Raw genomic sequence first — 17,881 nt, forward strand, 5'->3', positions numbered from 1 at the left:
GAGGCTATCTTTACTCCATTGTATGTTCTTGCCTCCTTTATCAAATATTAATTTCCCATAATAATGTGGGTCAATTTCTGGGGTCTCTGTTCTGAGCCATTGGTCTATATGTCTGTTTCTGTGCCAGTACCAGGCTGTTTTGGTTATAATAGATTTGTAGTATAGTTTGATAGCTGGCATTGTGATCCCTTCTACTTCGTTCTTCTTTATCAAGATTGCTGCAGCTATTCGAGGTCTTTTATGGTCCCATATAAGTTTTTGGAGTATTTCTTCTAACTCTGTGAAGTATGCCATTGGTATTTTAATAGGGATTGAGTTGAATCTGTAGATTGCTTTGAGTAGTATAGACATTTTAATGGTGTTAATTCTTCCAATCCATGAACATGGTATATGCTTCCATTTGTTCCTATCTTCCTCTATTTCTTTTTTCAATGTCATATAGTTTTCCCCGGATAGGACTTTTACCTCCTTGGTTAAGTTTATTCCTAGTTATCTTATTTTTTGTTGTTGTTGTTGCAATGATAAATTGGATTGCTTTTTTAGTTTCTCTTTCTGAGAGTTCATTATTGGTGTACAAAAATGCCATTAATTTGTAGATGTTGATTTTATATCCTGCTACCTTGCTGAATTCCTTTATGAAGTCTAGTAGTTTCCAGGTGGAGTCTTTAGGCTTTTTGATGTACAATATCATGTCATCTGTGAATAATGACAGTTTTACTTTATCCTTTCCAATATGCATGCCTTTTATATCTTCTTTTTGCCTGATTTTTGTGGCTAGGACTCCCAGTACTATGTTGAATAAGAGTGGTGAAAACCAACACCCTTGTTTTATTCCTGTTCTTAAGGGAAATGGTTTTAGTTTTTGCTGATTGAATATCATGTCAGCTGTAAGTTTGTTGTATATGGCCTTTATTATGTTGGTGTACTATATCTCTATTCCCACTTTACTGACACTTTTTATCAAAAAAGGGTGTTGGATTTTGTCAAATGCTTTTTCTGCATCTATTGATATATCATGTGGTTTTTGCTTTCAATTTGTTTATGTGATGTATCACATTTATTGATTTGTGAATATTGTACCAACCTTGCAACCCTGGAATAAATCCCACTTGATCATGATGTATGATCTTTTTAATATATTGTTGAATCCAATTTGATAATATTTTGTTGCAGATTTTAGCATCTGTGTTCATCAGAGATTTTGGCCTCTAATTTTCTTTCTTTGCAGTGTATTTATCTAGATTTGTAATTAGGATAATGTTAGCTTTGTAAAAAGAGCTTGACAATGTTCCTTCCTCTTAAATTTTTTGAAATAGTTTGAGGAGGATATGTGTTAGTTCTTTGAATGTTTGGTAAATAAAATTCACCTGTAAATTCATCCAGTCCTGGGCTTTGTTTGCTGGAAGTTTTTAAATTACTGTTTCAATTTCATCAGTGGTCATTGGCCTACTCAGGTTTTCTGAGTCTTCCTGTTTGAGATTTGGAAGATTGTAGGTTTCTAGGAATTTGTCCATTTGACCCAGGTTGTCCAGTTTCTTGGCATATAGTTGTTCATAGTATTTGTTTATAACCCTTTGTGTCCATTGTTACATTGCTTCTTTCATTTCTTATTTTAATTATTTGTGTTCTCTCTCTTTGTTTCTTGATGAGTCTGACTAGGGGTTCATCAATCTTGTTTATATTTTCAAAGAACCAGTCCTTGGATTTATTGATGTTTTGTACTTTCTGTTTAGTGTTTATGTCATTTATTTCCACTCTCATCTTTACTATTTCCTTCCTTCTACTTCCTCAGGCTTTTCTTGCTGTTCTCTCTCTAGTTCATATAGTTGTAGGGTTACTTTATTAGTCCCATTTCTTGTTTCTTGAGGTAGGTTTGTAGTGCTATGACTTCCTTCTCAGGATTGCTTTTGCTGTGTCCCATAGGTTTTGGGTGGTTGTGTGTTAATTTTCATTTGTTCTCAAGATGTTTTTAATTTTCTTCTTGATTTCATTGGTATCCTAATAATTTCTTAATAAAATGCTATTTAATCTCATTGTATTTGAGTGATTTGGGGTTTTGCTGTCGTTGTTGTACTTGGTTTTTAACTTTATGCCATTGTGATCTGAGAAGATGCTTGGTATTTTATCGATATTCTTGAATTTGTATAGACTTGTTTTGTGCCCTACCATGTGGTCTGTCTTTGAGAATGTTCCTTGTGCACTTGATAAGGATGTATATTCTTTTGCTTTGGGGTGATGTTCTGTACATTTTGGTTAGATCCATTTGACCTTGTGTGTCATTTAAGGCCTCTTTTTCCTTGTTAATTTTTTGTCTGGAAAACCTATCCAATGATGTCAGTGCAGGAATAAAGTCCTCCACTATGATCGTATTGCTGTCAATCTCTCCCTTAAAGATCATTAATGTACTTGGGTGTTCCTATATTGGGTGCATATATGTTTATAAGGGTTATATTTTCTTGTTGAATCATTCCCTTTAGAATTATAAAGTGGCCTTCTTTGTCTCATGTTATGGCCTTTGTTTGGCAGTCTATTGTGTCTGATAAGAGTATTGCTACACCAGCTTGTTTTTTTCCTTTCCATTTGCATGAAACATACTTTTCCATGTCTTCACTTTCAGTCTGTGTATATCTTTTGTCCTTAGGTGGGTCTCTTGTAGAGAGCCAATATAAAGGTCATGTTTTCTTTTTTTATTTTAAAAAAACACCCTGATTTTAAGTATAATAATGTTACATTCAATAGACATTAATATTTTAAGAAAAGTTATTTTAAATATAATAATGTTATATGCAAAAAACATTAATATTTCAAGAAAAACTATTTGGAATATAATAATATGACATGCAATAAACTAATATTTTAAGAAAAAAATTTTAAATATAATAATACTACCAAAACTGTACTGACATAGTATACTATCACAAAAGTTGTGGGAATACTAAAGATCTGCAAATAGCAGGATTACTTCTATTATATTCTAAAATAGTTTTTTCCTCTGGCTCTATTTTTGTTCATCAGTTTATGTTCTTCATCATATTCCACAAATGAGTAAGATAATGTGATGTTTATCTTTCTCTGACTGGCTTATTTCGCTAATATAATGCTCTCCAGGTCTAACCATGCTATTGCAAAAGGTAAGAGTTCCTTCTTTTTTAGAGCAGTGTAGTATTCCATTGTATAGAGGTACCACAGTTTTCATCTGCTGATGGGCACTCAGGCTGTATCCAAATCTTAGCTATTGTAAATTGTGCTGCTTTGAACATACGGGTGTATATATCCTTTCTGATTGGTGTTTCTGATTTCATGGGATATATTCCTAGAAATGGGACCACTGGGTCAAATGGAAGATCCTTTTTTAATTTTTTGAGGAAACTCCATGCTTTTTTCCACAGTGGTTGCACCAGTCTGCATTTCCACCAGCAGAGCAAGAGGGTTCCTTTTTCTCCACATCCTTGGCAGCACTTGCTATTAGTTGATTTGTTGATGATAGCCATTCTGACAGGTGTGAGATGGTACCTTATTGTTGTTCTGATTTGCATCTCTCGGATGGTTAGTGACTTTGTACACTTTTGCAGCTGTTACTCTCTGGCAGTTAGTACCCTGCTGCTTTTCACTGCCAGATGTTATGTGGGTACCCTCCTCAGGTTTGGTGCTCTCTCCTGGGGAACCAGCTTGGGGATTATTTTCCAGAGTTCTAAATGGCAATCCCCACAGCTGAGATATCTATCCAGGACTTCAGTTACTATCCGTGGGTGCCCGGCCAGCCCTTTTGCACCTCGGCCCCTCATACCAGTCAATATGCTGTCTCCACTTTGGGCCCTTGGGTGTCAGGGTTCTCTCCTGTGAGTTTTCTGTTGATTATTTGAGAAGTTTTTCTGTATTTTAGTTGTAATACAAGTTTGTTCTTGGGAGTATGTCCATGTAGCATCCACTTACTCTGTCACCATTTTTAATCTCTGGGGCCTTGTTTTCTTACCCATTCAGTCACCCCATGTCTTCTGAATGGAGCATTTAATCCATTTACATTTAAGGTTATTATTGTTAGGTATTTATTTATTACCATTTTTATTTTCTTTATGGCTATGATAATCTATCCTTTTCTTCTTCTTAGAGCATATTCTTTAACATTTCTTGAATTGCTGGTTTGGTGTTAATGTGCTCCTTGAACCTTTTTTTGTGTTGAAAGCTTTTTATTTCACCTTTAAGTTTAAATGATAATATCACTGGATACAGTGGTCTTTGATTTAGGCCCTTGCTTTTCATTACTTTGAGTATTTTATGCCACTTCCTTATGGCCTGAAGTGTTTCTATTGAGAAGTCAGCTGATATTCTAATGGGATCGCCTTTGTATGTAATTTTCTGTCTCTCTCTTGCTGCCTTTAAGATTCTTTCTTTATCTTTAACATTTGCCATTTTAATTCTGATGTGACTAGGTATTAATCTCTTTGTGTTCATTTTGATTGGCACTCTCAGTACTTCCTGAACTTGTGTGACATTTCCCTTCACCAGGTTGGGGAAGTTTTCTGTCATTATTTCTTTAAACAGGTTCTCTGTTCCTTGCTCTACCTCTTTCCCTTCTGCTATTCCTATAATACTGATGTTGTTACATTTCATGTTTTCCCAGAACTCTCATAAGCTATTAGCCTGATTTTTAATTATTTTTCTATTTGCTGCTCTAATTGGGTATTTATTTTTACCTTGTCTTACAAATGGCTGATTTGGTCCTCTGCTTTATCCAATCTACTTTTAATCTCTTCCAGTGTGTTCTTCATATCAGACATATCATTCTTCATTTCTGTCTGGTTCTTGTTAATGGCCTCTATTCCCACCCCCCTCATGCTGTTGTAATTTGCACTAAGTTCCTTAAGCATCTTTATAACCATTTCTTTGAACTCTATATCTGATAGGTTGCTTGCCTCCATCTCATTAATTATTTTTCTGGAGATTTCTTCTTTTCTCTCATGTAAGGGTTTTTTCTTTGTCTCCCCATCTTATCTGTCTCTTTGTATTTGCTTCTATGTATTAGATAGAACTGCTATGCCCCCCAGTCTTTGTATGATGGCATTATGTAGAAAGTGTCTTGAGGGGTCCAGTGGTGTAGTGTCTTTCTTCACCTAAGCTGGATGCTCTAGGAATGTCTCTTGCTTGCATTATTTGGGCTCTCCTGTTGTAATAGGGACTTGATTGTTGATGTCCCATTTGTGGGAAGGATTTCCCCTCCAACTTGATACCATGGAGATACAACCCCAATGTCATCGTGCCAGCTGTCTAGTGGTCCTAGATGCCTTATCCCAGAGGCTGGGTTGCCTTCAGTCTCACACCTTTGTTAACCCTGTTATGAGCTGTGTCTCCTTCCCCCACAGAGCTGTTCCCACAGGTGTCAGCTGCAGGTGCTAGGGGTCCTGCTGGCTTTCCCCTTGATAAGCAGTCTTGGATGGCATCTGTGGCGGGGACCCAAACTGCTATTTCCGACTAATTAGGTCTGACAAAGATTCAAAGCCTCCAGAGAACTGCCTCTGCCTGCATAAGATTGGATTGAATCTGGAGTAGCCCTGAACACGTCCACAGGTAGAATGAGAGGTTTTCCAACAGGGTGGGACAATTGCTTCTGCCTGGAGGTTAATTATTTATCTCAGTCTCTTAATGGGCTTCAGAAACTCCACTGGGTGGGTCAAGGGAATTTCAAATAGGTGGGTCAACTGCCTTCCCCCCAGGCAAATACAACAAGATAGCAAAAGTTTGCTAGAGAAAGATGACATCCACAGCATGAAGAAATCACTCAGCACAGGGAACCAGAGTTCTGCCTTCTGAGTTCTAACCCCAGAGACCCCAACCCTGGCTTATGTTTATACAGCTTCCCTCCATTCTGCTCTCCCTCTTCTATAGCCCAAGGTAAGTGGCTGCACTCAAAACTGGCCATCTCTTGCTGGTAGACAAAAACCCTGCTGTTTTTCACAGCCAGATGTATATGGGCACCTTTCTCAGTTATTGTGCTCTCTTCTGGGGGACCCAGCTTAGGAATTACATCTCAGACTTTTCATTGGCAATCCCCACTTCTGAGATATCTCTCCAGAACTTCAGCTGCTGTCTGTGGGAGCCTAGCTAGCCCTTTTGCACCTCCCCTCTTTCTACCAGTTTCTATGTGGTCTCCATTTTCCATCTTTGGTTATCAGAGTTCTCTCCAGCTAATCTTCAGTTAATTTTTCAGGGTGGTTCTTCTGTATTTTAGTAATTCCCGTTTGGTCCTGGGAGCATGTCTGTGAGCTTCCACTTACTCCACCACCATTTTCAATCTAGCCCATATGATGGTTTCTTATGATAACTTTTATGAAGCAAATACCTGTGTTTTCAAAATAGATGGGATATTTAATTTCCATGAAAGTGATACAGTTACAGGAGGGCAAATGGTACCCTGTACAGAAAGTGCCGTTTATAATTGTTGAGACTCCCACATGGAAACTATATCCATTCAGGGTCCAGGTTAACACTCTCTCTAAGTTAGCCTTCTAGCCAATGGAAGTTCTTAGGTTTCCAAGTTAACTTCAATTAATTAATTCTAGTTCTTTTTTCAGTTACTGCAGACTGTGAAATCAGTTTAATTTGTCTTGTTTTAGCCTGCAACCAGTCAGGTGGCATTCACCTGCCCCATGCAATGAGTGAGTGACAGCTAAGGAAATAATGATAGAAAGTACACTTGTAGGTGTTCAAAGATGGTATGCTTGGGAAATGTAGAAGCTGGAGCCATCCTATATATTTCCAATAGATTTTATGGCAATTTGTGGCTCTTATTCAAACATTGAAATATATAATGCTTCTAAAAATTTGAAAGTGCCATGCCACATAATTTTTCTTTATCCCATAGCAATTCTGAAAGATGATTATTACTCTGCCTCACTGCTTTGTCACTCAAGAGGTGTGTTTCCTTCTCTAGTCAAAAGATTAAGTTGTAAGGGTGACTGCTGTCTTTCCGCTGACACAAAATAGGTGTGCCACATGCAAGTAGCTGTAACTACGTTGTTTTTCCAAACTTCTTCCATTAACAGCTATGCCTTTCAACTGGAATTGTCATGTGCAGTAGGGACAAGGGCACTTTTATTATTTTCTTTAATAATGTTTCCCATCACTGTTTTCCATGCCCATGAGTTCTTTTTTGTTTGTTTGTTATGTTTTGCTTTATTTTTGTTCATTTCCTCCACTAAACCCCCAGCACATCCCCAACCCACCAGAACTGTCTGCCTGTTCTATATCTATGGGTCTATATCTGTTTTGCATTGTAGTTCAGTTTCTTCATTAAATGCCACATATGAGTGAAATCATATGTACTTGTTCTCTAACTTATTTCACTTAGCATAATGTTCTTCAGGGCCATCCATGCTGTTGATAAGGGTAAATTTTTCTTCCTTTTTATAGATGAATAGTATTCTACTGTGTAAATTTTTTTAAATTGTTTTATTGCTTAAAGTATTACAAAGAATATTACATATGTCTCTTTTTTTCCTGCCCTTGACAATCCCCTGTCCTTCCCTACCCCCCAGTGTCTTATGTCCATTGGTTATGCTTATATGCCTGCATACAAGTCCTTCGGTTGATCTCTTACCCTCCCTTCCTGCCCCCTACCCGCCCCGGCCTTCCCGCTGTAGTTTGACAGTCTGTTGGAGGCTGCTCTGCCTCTGTATCTATTTTTGTTCGTAAGTTTATAATGGTCTTTATTATCCATAAATGAGTGAGATCATGTGGTATTTTTTCTTCATTGACTGGCTTATTTCACTTAGCATAATGCTCTCCAGTTCCATCCATGCTGTTGCAAACGGTAAGAATTCCTTCTTTTTTAACAGAAGCATAGTATTCCATCGTGTAGATGTACCACAGTTTTCTAATCCATTCATCTACTGATGGGCACTTAGGCTGTTTCCAGATCCTAGCAATGGTGAATTGTGCTGCTGTGAACATAGGGGTGCATATATCCTTTCTGATTGGTGTTTCTGCTTTCTTGAGATATATTCCTAGAAGTAGGATCACGGAGTCAAATGGGAGTTCCATTTTTAGTTTTTTGAGGAAACTCCATACTGTCTTCTATAGTGGCTGCACCAGTCTGCATTCCCACCAGCAGTGCATAAGTGTTCCTTTTTCTCCACATCCTCTCCAGCACTTTTCGTTTGTTGATTTGTTGATGATAGCCATTCTGACAGGTGGGAGATGGTACCTCATTTTTGTTTTGATTTGCATTTCTCGGATGATTAGTGACTTTGAGCATGTTTTCATTTGTCTCTTGGCTTTCTGAATGTCCTCTTTTGAAAAGTGTCTATTTAGGTCCTTTGCCCATTTTTTTTATTGGATTTTTTATCTTCCTTTTGTTAAGTTGCAGGATTTCCCTATAAATGTTGGAGATTAAACCCTTATTGGTGATAACATTGGAAAATATATTTTCCCATGCAGTGGGCTTTCTTGTTGTTTTTTTGATGGTTTCTTTTGCTGTGCAGAAGCTTTTTATTTTGATGTAGTCCCATTTGTTTATTTTCTCTATAGTTTCCAATGCCCTAGGAACTGTATCTGTGAAGAAATTGCTTCGGCATATGTATGAGATTTTGTTGCCTTTGGATTCCTCTAGTATTTTTATGGTTTCCTGTCTTACATTTCAGTCCTTTATCCATTTTGAGTTTATTTTTGTGTATGGTGTAAGTTGGTGGTCTAGTTTCATTTTTTTGCATGTATCTGTCCAATTTCCCCAACACCATTTTTTGAAGAGACTATCTTGACTCCATTGTATGTTCTTGCCTCCTTTGTCAAATATTAATTGAGCATATTGGTTCGGGTCAATTTCTGGGCTCTCTATTCTATTCCATTGATCTATATGTCTGTTATTGTGCCAGTACCAGGCAGTTTTGAGAACAGTGGCTTTGTAATACAGCTTGATATCTGGTATTGAGATCCCACCTACTTTGTTCTTTCTCAGGATCGCTGCAGCTATTCGGGGTTGTTTTTTTTTGTTTTTTTTGTTTTTGTTTTTGTTTTTTTTTTTTTTTTATTCCAGATGAATTTTTGGAGAGTTCTTTCTAGGTCTGTGAAATATGCCATTGGTATTTTAATGGGAAGTGCGTTGAATTTATGGATTGTTTTGGGTAGTATGGACATTTTAATGATGTTGATTCTACCAATCCAAAAGCATGGTATGTTCTTCCATCTGTTTATGTCTTCCTCTATCTCTTTTTTCAATGTCCTGTAGTTTTCTGAGTAGAGGTCTTTTACCTCTTTAGTTAAGTTTATTCCTAGGTATCTTAATTTTTTTGGTGTGATGGTAAATGGGATTGTTTTTTAGTCTCTTTTTCTGTAAGTTCACTATTGGTGTATAGAAATGCCATAGATTTCTTGGCATTAATTTTGTATCTTGCTACATTGCCAAATTCATTTATTAAGTCTAATAGTTTTTTGATGGAGTCTTTAGGTTTTTTTATGTATAATATCATGTCATCTGCAAATAAGGACAGTTTTACTTCTTCTTTTCCAATTTTGATGCCTTTTATTTCTTCTTCTTGTCTAATTGCAATGGCTAATACTTCCAGTACTATGATGAACAGGAGTGGTGAGAGTGGGCATCCCTGTCTTGTTCCTGTTCTTAGGGGAAATGGTGTTAGTTTTTGTCCATTGAGTATGATGTTGGCTGTGGGTTTGTCATATATGGCTTTTATTATGTTGAGGTATGATCCTTCTATTCCCACCTCCCTAAGAGTTTTTATCAAATATCGGTTTTGTATTTTGTCAAATGATTTTTCTGCATCAATTGATATGACTATGAGGTTTTTTCTTTCAATTTGTTTATGTGATGTATCACATTTATTGATTTGTGGATATTGTACCATCCTTGCATCCCTGGGATAAATCCTACTTGGTCATGGTGTATGATCTTTCTGATGTACTGCTGGATCCGATTTGCTAAGATTTTGTTGAGGATTTTGGCATCTATGTTCATGAGGGATATTGGCCTGTAATTCTCTTTCATTGTGATGTCTTTACCTGGTTTTGGTATTAGGGTGATGCTGGCTTCATAGAATGAGTTTGGAAGTGTCCCTTCCTCTTGAATTTTTTGTAGTAGTCTGAGGAGGATAGGTTTTAGTTCTTCCTTGATTGTTTGGTAAAACTCCCCTGTGAAGTTGTCTGGTCCTGGGCTTTTGTTTGCAGGAAGCTTTTTGATGACTGCTTCATTTTCTTCCATAGTTATTGGCCTATTAGATTTTTAGATTCTTCCTGATTGAGTTTTGGAATGTTGTATTTTTCTAGGAATTTGTCCATTTCCTCCAGGTTGTCTAGTTTGTTGGAGTAGAGTTGTCCATAGTATTTTTTAACAATCATTTGTATTTCTGTGGGTCTGTTGTTATTTCGCCTCTATCATTTCTGATTTTGTTTATTTGGGTCCTCTCTCTTTGCTTCTTGGTGAGCCTGGCTAGAGGTTCATCAATCTTGTTTATCCTTTCAATGAACCAGCGCTTGGTTTCATTGATTTTCTGTATTGTTTTTTTGGTCTCTATGTCATTTATTTCTGCTCTAATCTTTATTATCTCCTCTCTTCTGCTCACTCTGGGCTTTTCTTATGGTTCTCTTTCTAGTTCTTTGAGATTTAGAGTTAGGTGATTTACTACCATTTTTTCTTGTTTTTTTGAGATAGGCCTGTAGAGCTATAAACTTCCCTCTCAGGACTGCTTTCATTGTGTCCCATAGGTTTTGGATTGTTGTGTTTTCATTGTCATTAGTTTCCAGGATGTTTTTAATTTCTTCTTTGATCTCACTGGTAACCCAATCAATATTTAATAACATGCTCTTCAGCTTCCAAGTGTTTGAGTATTTTGAGTTGCTTTTATTGTAGTTTATTTCTAATATTATGCCATTGTGGTCTGAGAAGATGCTTGGTATGATTTCAATCTTCTTGAATTTGGGGAGACTTTGTTTGTGACCCAGTATGTGGTCTATTTTTGAAAATGTCTCATGAGCACTGGAGAAGAACGTATATTCTGTGGCTTTGGGGTGAAATGTTCTGAAGGTGTCAATTAAGTCCATCTGATCTAGTGAGTCATTTAGGATTGCTGTTTCTTTGCTGATTTTTTGTCTAGAGGATTTATCCAGTGATGTCAGTGGTGTATTAAAGTCCCCTACTACGATTGTATTGTTGTCAATCTCTTCCTTGATATCTTCCAGGAGATTTTTTATGTATTTGGGTGCTCCTTCATTGGGTGCATATATGTTTATCAGGGTTATATCCTCTTGTTTTATTGATCCTTTTAGTATTATAAAGTGGCTTTCCTTATCTCTTGTTATGGCCTTCACTTTGAGGTCTATTTTGTCCAATATAAGTATCGCTACCCCAGCTTTTTTTTTCATTTCCATTTGCCTGAAAGATATTTTTCCATCCCTTCACTTTCAGTCTGTGTGAGTCCCTTATGCTGAGGTGGGTTTCTTGTAGACAGCAAATATATGTGTCATGGTTTTTTATCCATTCAGCCACTCGATGTCTTTTGATTGGAGCATTTATCCCATTTATGTTTAAAGCTATTATTGAAAAGGTACTTTTTTGTAGCCATTTCTATTTTTTTGTGCCTCTTTTCTTTCTTAGCTTTTTATTTCTTCTTTTTACACCAGTCCCTTTAGCATTTCTTGCATTGCTGGCTTGGTGGTGATAAACTCCCTTAGCTTTTTTTTGTCTGTGAAGCTTCTTATTTCCCCTTCAATTTTGAATGATAGCCTTGCTGGATAGAGTATTCTTGGATTCATTCTTTTGCTTTGCATCACTTTGTAAATTTCCGTCCATTCTTTTCTGGCCTGATGTGTTTCTGTTGAGGAATCATTTGACTATCTAATGGGAGATCCCTTGTATGCAACTTTCCGTCTCTCTCTTGCAGCCTTTATGATTCTCTCTTTGTCCTGAACATTTGCCATGGTAATTATGATGTGTCTTGGTGTGGGTCTTTTCGGGTTCACCTTGTTTGGGACTTTCTGTCTTTGTGTGACTTTTTTCTTCCCCACCTCAGGGAAGTTTTCTGATATTATTTCTTCAAATAGGTTTTCTAACCCTTGTTCCTCTTTCTGTTATTTTGGCACCCCTGTAATTCGTATGTCGGTTCGTTTCATGTTGTTCCACAGCTCCCTTAGGCTCTCCTTCTGTCTTTTAATTTTTTTCTCCAATTGCAGTTCAGTTTGGGTGTGTTTTGCTTCCCTGTCTTCTAAATCGCTAATTCGGTCCTCCGCTTCTTCTAGTCTACTGTTGAAACTTTCCATGGTGTTTTTTATTGCAGCTATATCACTCTTCATTTCTTCTTGGTTCTTACGTAATTTATTGATTTTTTCATCTGTTTCTTTTTTATTCTTACATAAGTTGTTGATTTTTTTCATCTGTTTCTTCTTGCTTCTTGCATAAGTTGTTGATTTTTTCCTCCATCCGGTTTATGTATTCTAGGACCCTTAATCTGAATTTTTTTTCTGTCATGCTGAATGCCTCTATTTCACTTAGCTGCTTTTCTGGCGAGTTCTCCTTTTCTTTCTTTTGGGGGTTTCTTTGTTTACCCATGTTTGATCTCACCGACATATCTAGATGTTGAGTCATTCAGGGGCTGCTCCTTGGGTGACAGTGGCTTCTCGGGCTGTGGTTGCTCCTCGGGTGGTTGTGGTATCAGCTTCTCCTCAGTTGGCAGCAGCTCCTCTGGTGGGTGCTCTTCACAGCTGTGGTGGGTCCTCTGGCTGGTGGGGGGAGGCTTCACACACAGCTGTTTTTCCTCAGACAGAGGGTGTGTTGATCACGAGGCTGCTGTTCCTTGGATGGGGGCGGGCTACACACGCAGCTGCTACTCCTTGAACTGGGGCGGACTGCTCACGTGACTGTTGATCCTAGAATGGGGGCTAGCTGCACGCTGCTGTTGTTCCTCTGATGTGGTGGGCTGCTTGTGGGGCTACTGCTCATAGGACTTGGACAGGTTGATTGCAAGACTGTTGCTCCTCGGACTGGGGTGGGCTGCTTGCAAGGCTGCTCCTCCTTGGACAGGGACGTGCCACTCACCTGGCTTCTGCTCGTTGGACAGGTGCAAGCTGTTGTGGCTCTGCTCCTCGGACCGGGGTGGGCTGCTGCTGCTCCTCGAATGGGGCCGGGCCACTCCCAGAATTGCTGCTCCTCGGATTCGGCAGGCTGCTTATGCGGCTGCTGCTGCTTGGACGAGGGCAAGATGCTTGTGCAGGGTGTGCACAGCTGCTGCTCCTCGGATGGGGGCAGGCTGCGCAGGGCTGCCTCTTCTCATATGTAGGAAGACTGCTCGTGCGGCTGCTGCTCCTTGGACAGGTCATATTTCTCGCGTGGTTGCTCCTCCTCAGATGGGGAAGTGGGCCGCTCACATAGCTGCTGCTCCTTGGACAGGGGCAGGTCACATGAGGTTGCTGCTCTTAGGCTCGAGGCTGGCTGCTCACGGGGCTGATGCTCCCTGGACAAGAGCGTGCCGCTCACGTGTCTGCTGCTCACTTGGCTGAAAAAATAGTGTAAAAAGAAGTAGGAAATAAAGGAACAAACAAAAAAAAGGAAAACAAAGAAAAAAACAAAAAAAATCTAACAAAATAATAATAAAAATAAAAATGAAAAATTGAAATGTCATTCCTTATCTGGCTTAATATCCCAGTTTTCTGGAATGTCTGTCTCTACTGTGTAAATTTACCAAAGCTGTTTTAGCTACTCATCTACTGATGCGTACTTGGGCTGCTTCCAAATCATGGCTATTGTTAATAATGCTGTAATGAACATAGGAGCACATTTAATCTTTTGAATTAGTGTTTTGGGTTTCTTCAGATTAATTTACATTTTTACTTTTTTGAAGAAATGCCATACTATTTCCACAGCATGGAGGCACTGCACCAATTTCCTTGCCACCAACAGAACACTAGTGTTCCCTTTTCTCCACAGCCTGGCTAGTGCTTGTTTGTTGATTTATTGATGGTAGCCATTCTATCAGGTGTGAAATGGTATCTCATTGTGGTTTTAACTTGAATTTCTCTGATGATTAGTGACATTAAGTATCTTTTCATACATCCATTGGCCATCTGTATGTCCTCTTTGAAGAAGTGTCTATTCAGGTACTTTTTACATTTTTAAAATTGGATTGTTTGTATTTTTTGTTAAGTTTTATAAATCTTTATAAATTTTGGGTATTAACCCCTTATAAGATGTATTGGTGAATATGTTCTCCCTATAAGTGGCTTGTCTTTTCACTTTGTTGGCGATTTCCTTTACTATGAAAAAAAATAGTTTGATATAGTCCCATTTGTTTAATTATTTGTTTGTTTCCCTTGCCCTAGGAGATACATCAGAAAGAAATACTGCTATGAAAACTAGACCACCAGCTTACACCATACAGAAGAATAAACTCAAGATGGATAAACGACTTAAATGTAAAGCATGATGCCATAAAAACCTTATAGGAGAACATAGACAATAAAATCTCAGACAACTCACATAGCAATATGTTTATGGATACATGTCCTAAAGCAAAGGAAACTAAGGAGAAAATAAAATGGGACTACAGGAAAATAAAAAGCTACTGCACAGCAACAGAAACCACCATCAAAATGAAAAGGGAATCCACTGTATGGGAGAACATACTTGCCAATGATACATCTGACAAGGGGTTGATATCCAAAATATATAAAGCACTCTTGTAACTCATCAAAAGGAAGACAAACAATCCAATTAAAAATGGGCAGAAGATCTGAATAGACACTTCTCCAAAGAGGACATAAAAATGGCCAAGAGACATGAAAAAAATGCTCAAAATCACTAATCATCAGATAAATGCAAATTAAAGCCACAATGAGATATCACCTCATACCTATCAGAATGGTTATCATTAAAAAATCAACAAACAACAAATGCTGTTGAAAATGTGGAGAAAAGGGAACACTAATTTACTGCTGGTTGGAATGAAGACTGGCTCAGCCACTATGGAAAAATTGTAGAGTTTCCTCAAAAAATTAAAAATGGAACTTCCTTTGACTCAGTGATTCAGCTTCTGGGAATATATCCTAAAAATGCAAAACTCTAATTGGAAAGAATATATGCACCCCTATGTTCATAGCAGCATTATTTACAATAGTTAAGATTTGGAAACAGCCCAAGTGCCCATCAGTAGATGAATGGATAAAAAAGCTATGGGGGAGGGAGAGAGAAGATGGCAGCCAGCAGAACAGCAGTGATGGAGAGACTGAGGAAATGAAAAGGGAGTGGGTGGACATGTGGTGTTTGTGTGTGTGTGTGTGTGTGTGTGTGTGTGTGTGTGTGCAAGGGACAGTTCAATCCTGTAAGACTTGGGGCCTGGTGGACTGGGCTCTCTTGGATGGGAAGCCCCTGCTTCCACTGCGGGCACTCCTAAGCAGCTGGCCTGGCACAGAAACCAGGCCATCTTGAAGGGAAGGGCTGCTGTGGCTAGGAGCCCAGCCTCACCACCGCCCAGACTGGTCTCAGACAAAAACTGAGACCCTACAGCCAATCTGGACAAAGGCCTGCTACAACAGCTGCAGACTCACAGACATCGACACCAACCATACCGGTCTCAGGCTACTGTGAGTCCTGAAGTGTGTTCCCCTCCCATCTACCTGCCCTGGCAGCACAGTTCTCATGCATCCCAAGCCAGCCCCCTGACTGTCGGTATGGGTGGACCCCGCCTGGACCACTGTGGCCACATCTCCTGGGCACCCAAGCCAGCCCCCTGACTGTTGGCAAAACTGGGTACCTGGACCCTACAACAACAGCAGAAATGGGGAGACAAAAAAGCAACCCCCAAAGAAAAGAAAAGAAGGAATACCCTCCCACACCAAAAAAAGAGGAACTAATTGAAATGGAGGAATTCAATATATCAGGAAAAGAATTCAGAGTAATGGTCATACAATTCATAAACCAGATAAATGAGAAAATCAACAAACTATGTTTGAACCAAGAAGAAATCAAAAGTGATATAGCTACCATAAAGAACATGATATAAGACTTCAACAGTAGACGAAGAGAAGTGGAGGACCAAATTAGTGAGCTGGAAGATAGGGCAGAGAAACAAGCCCAATCTTAACAGCAATTGGAGAAAAAAATTAAGAAGCAGGAGGAGAACCTAAGGGACCTTTGGGACAGAATGAAATAAAGTAACATATGTATAATAGGGTTTCCAGAAGGACAAGAAGAGCAGCAAGGATTAGAGAACATATTTAAAGGAATAATGAGAGAAAACTTCCCTGATATAGGGAGAAAAAAGTCACCCAAGTACAGAGAGTCCCAAACTAGACAAAGGCTCCCCTATTAGATTATCAAATTATTTCTCAACAGAAACACATCATGCCAGAAGGGAATGGAATGAAGTATACAAAGTAATTCAAAGTGAGGGATTAAATCCAAGAATACTCTATTCAGCAAGGCTATCATTCAAAATTGAAGGGGGAATAAGGAGCATTGCAGACAAAAAAAAAGGCTAAGGGACTTTATCACTACCAAGCTAGCAATGAAATAAATGCTAAAGGGACTGCTATAAAAAGAATAAAAAATAAGGGAAGAAGGAACACATGCACAAAAAATATAAATGGCTACAAACAAGTACCTATCAATAATAACTTTAAATGTAAACGGACTAAATGCTGCAATCAAAAGGCATCAAGTGACTGAATGGATAAGAAAACATGATCCATATATATGTTGTCTACAGGAGACCCACCTCCGGAAAAGGGACTCACACAGATTGAAAGTGGAGGGATGGGAAAATATATTTCAAGCATATAGAAATGAAAAAAAGCTGAAATAACAATACTGGGATCTGAAAAAATAGACCTCAAAGTGAAGGCCATAAGAAGAGATAAGGAAGGCCACTTCATAATACTAAAGGGATCGATACAACAAGAGGATATAACTCTGGTAAACAATTATGCACCCAATGCAGGAGTACCCGAATACATAAAAAAAAAAAACTTCTGGAAGATATCAAGGGAGAGATTGACAGCAATATGATCATAGTAGGGGACTTTAATACACCACTGACATCACTGGATAAATCCTCTAGAGAAAAAAAAACAGCAAAAAAGAGAAATCCTAAATGACTCACTAGATCAGATGGACTTCATTGACATCTTCAGAACATTTCACTGCAAAGCTACAGAATATACATTCTTCTCAAGTGCACATGGGACATTTTCAAAGGTATACCACATTTTGGGTAACAGGCAAAGTCTCTCCAAATTCAAGAAGATTAAATCATATCAAGCATCTTCTTAGACAAAAATGGCATAATATTAGATATCAACTACAATAAAAAAAATAAAAAAATTCAAACACTTGGAGGCTGAATAGCATGCTATTAAACAATGCTTGGGTTACCAATGCTCAAAGTCACTAATCATCTGAGAGATCCAAATCAAAACAACAATAAGGTACCATCTCACACCTGTCAGAATGGATATCATCAACAGATCAACAAATGACAAGTGCTGTCAAGGATGAGGAGAAAAAGGAACCCTCTTGCACTGCTGGTGGGAATACAGACTGGTGCAATCACTGTGGAAAACATTATGGCATTTCCTCAAAAAGTTAAAAATGTAACTTCCATTTAACCCAGTAATTCCATTTCTAGGAATATATCCCAAGAAAACAGAAACACCAATCAGAAAGGATATATGCACACCTATGTTCATAGCAGCACAATTTACCATAGCTAAGATTTGGAAACAGCCTAAGTGTCCATCAGCAGATAAGTGAATAAGAAGACTGTGGTACATCTACACAATGGAATACTATGCTGCTGAAAAAAAGAAGGAATTCTTACCATTTGCAACAACATGGATGGAACTGGGGAGCCTTATGCTAAGCAAAATAAGCCAGTTGGAGAAAGATAAA

This window comes from Myotis lucifugus, unplaced genomic scaffold, assembly GCF_000147115.1.
Source record: "Myotis lucifugus unplaced genomic scaffold, Myoluc2.0 scaffold_13, whole genome shotgun sequence".
NCBI lineage: Eukaryota > Metazoa > Chordata > Mammalia > Chiroptera > Vespertilionidae > Myotis > Myotis lucifugus.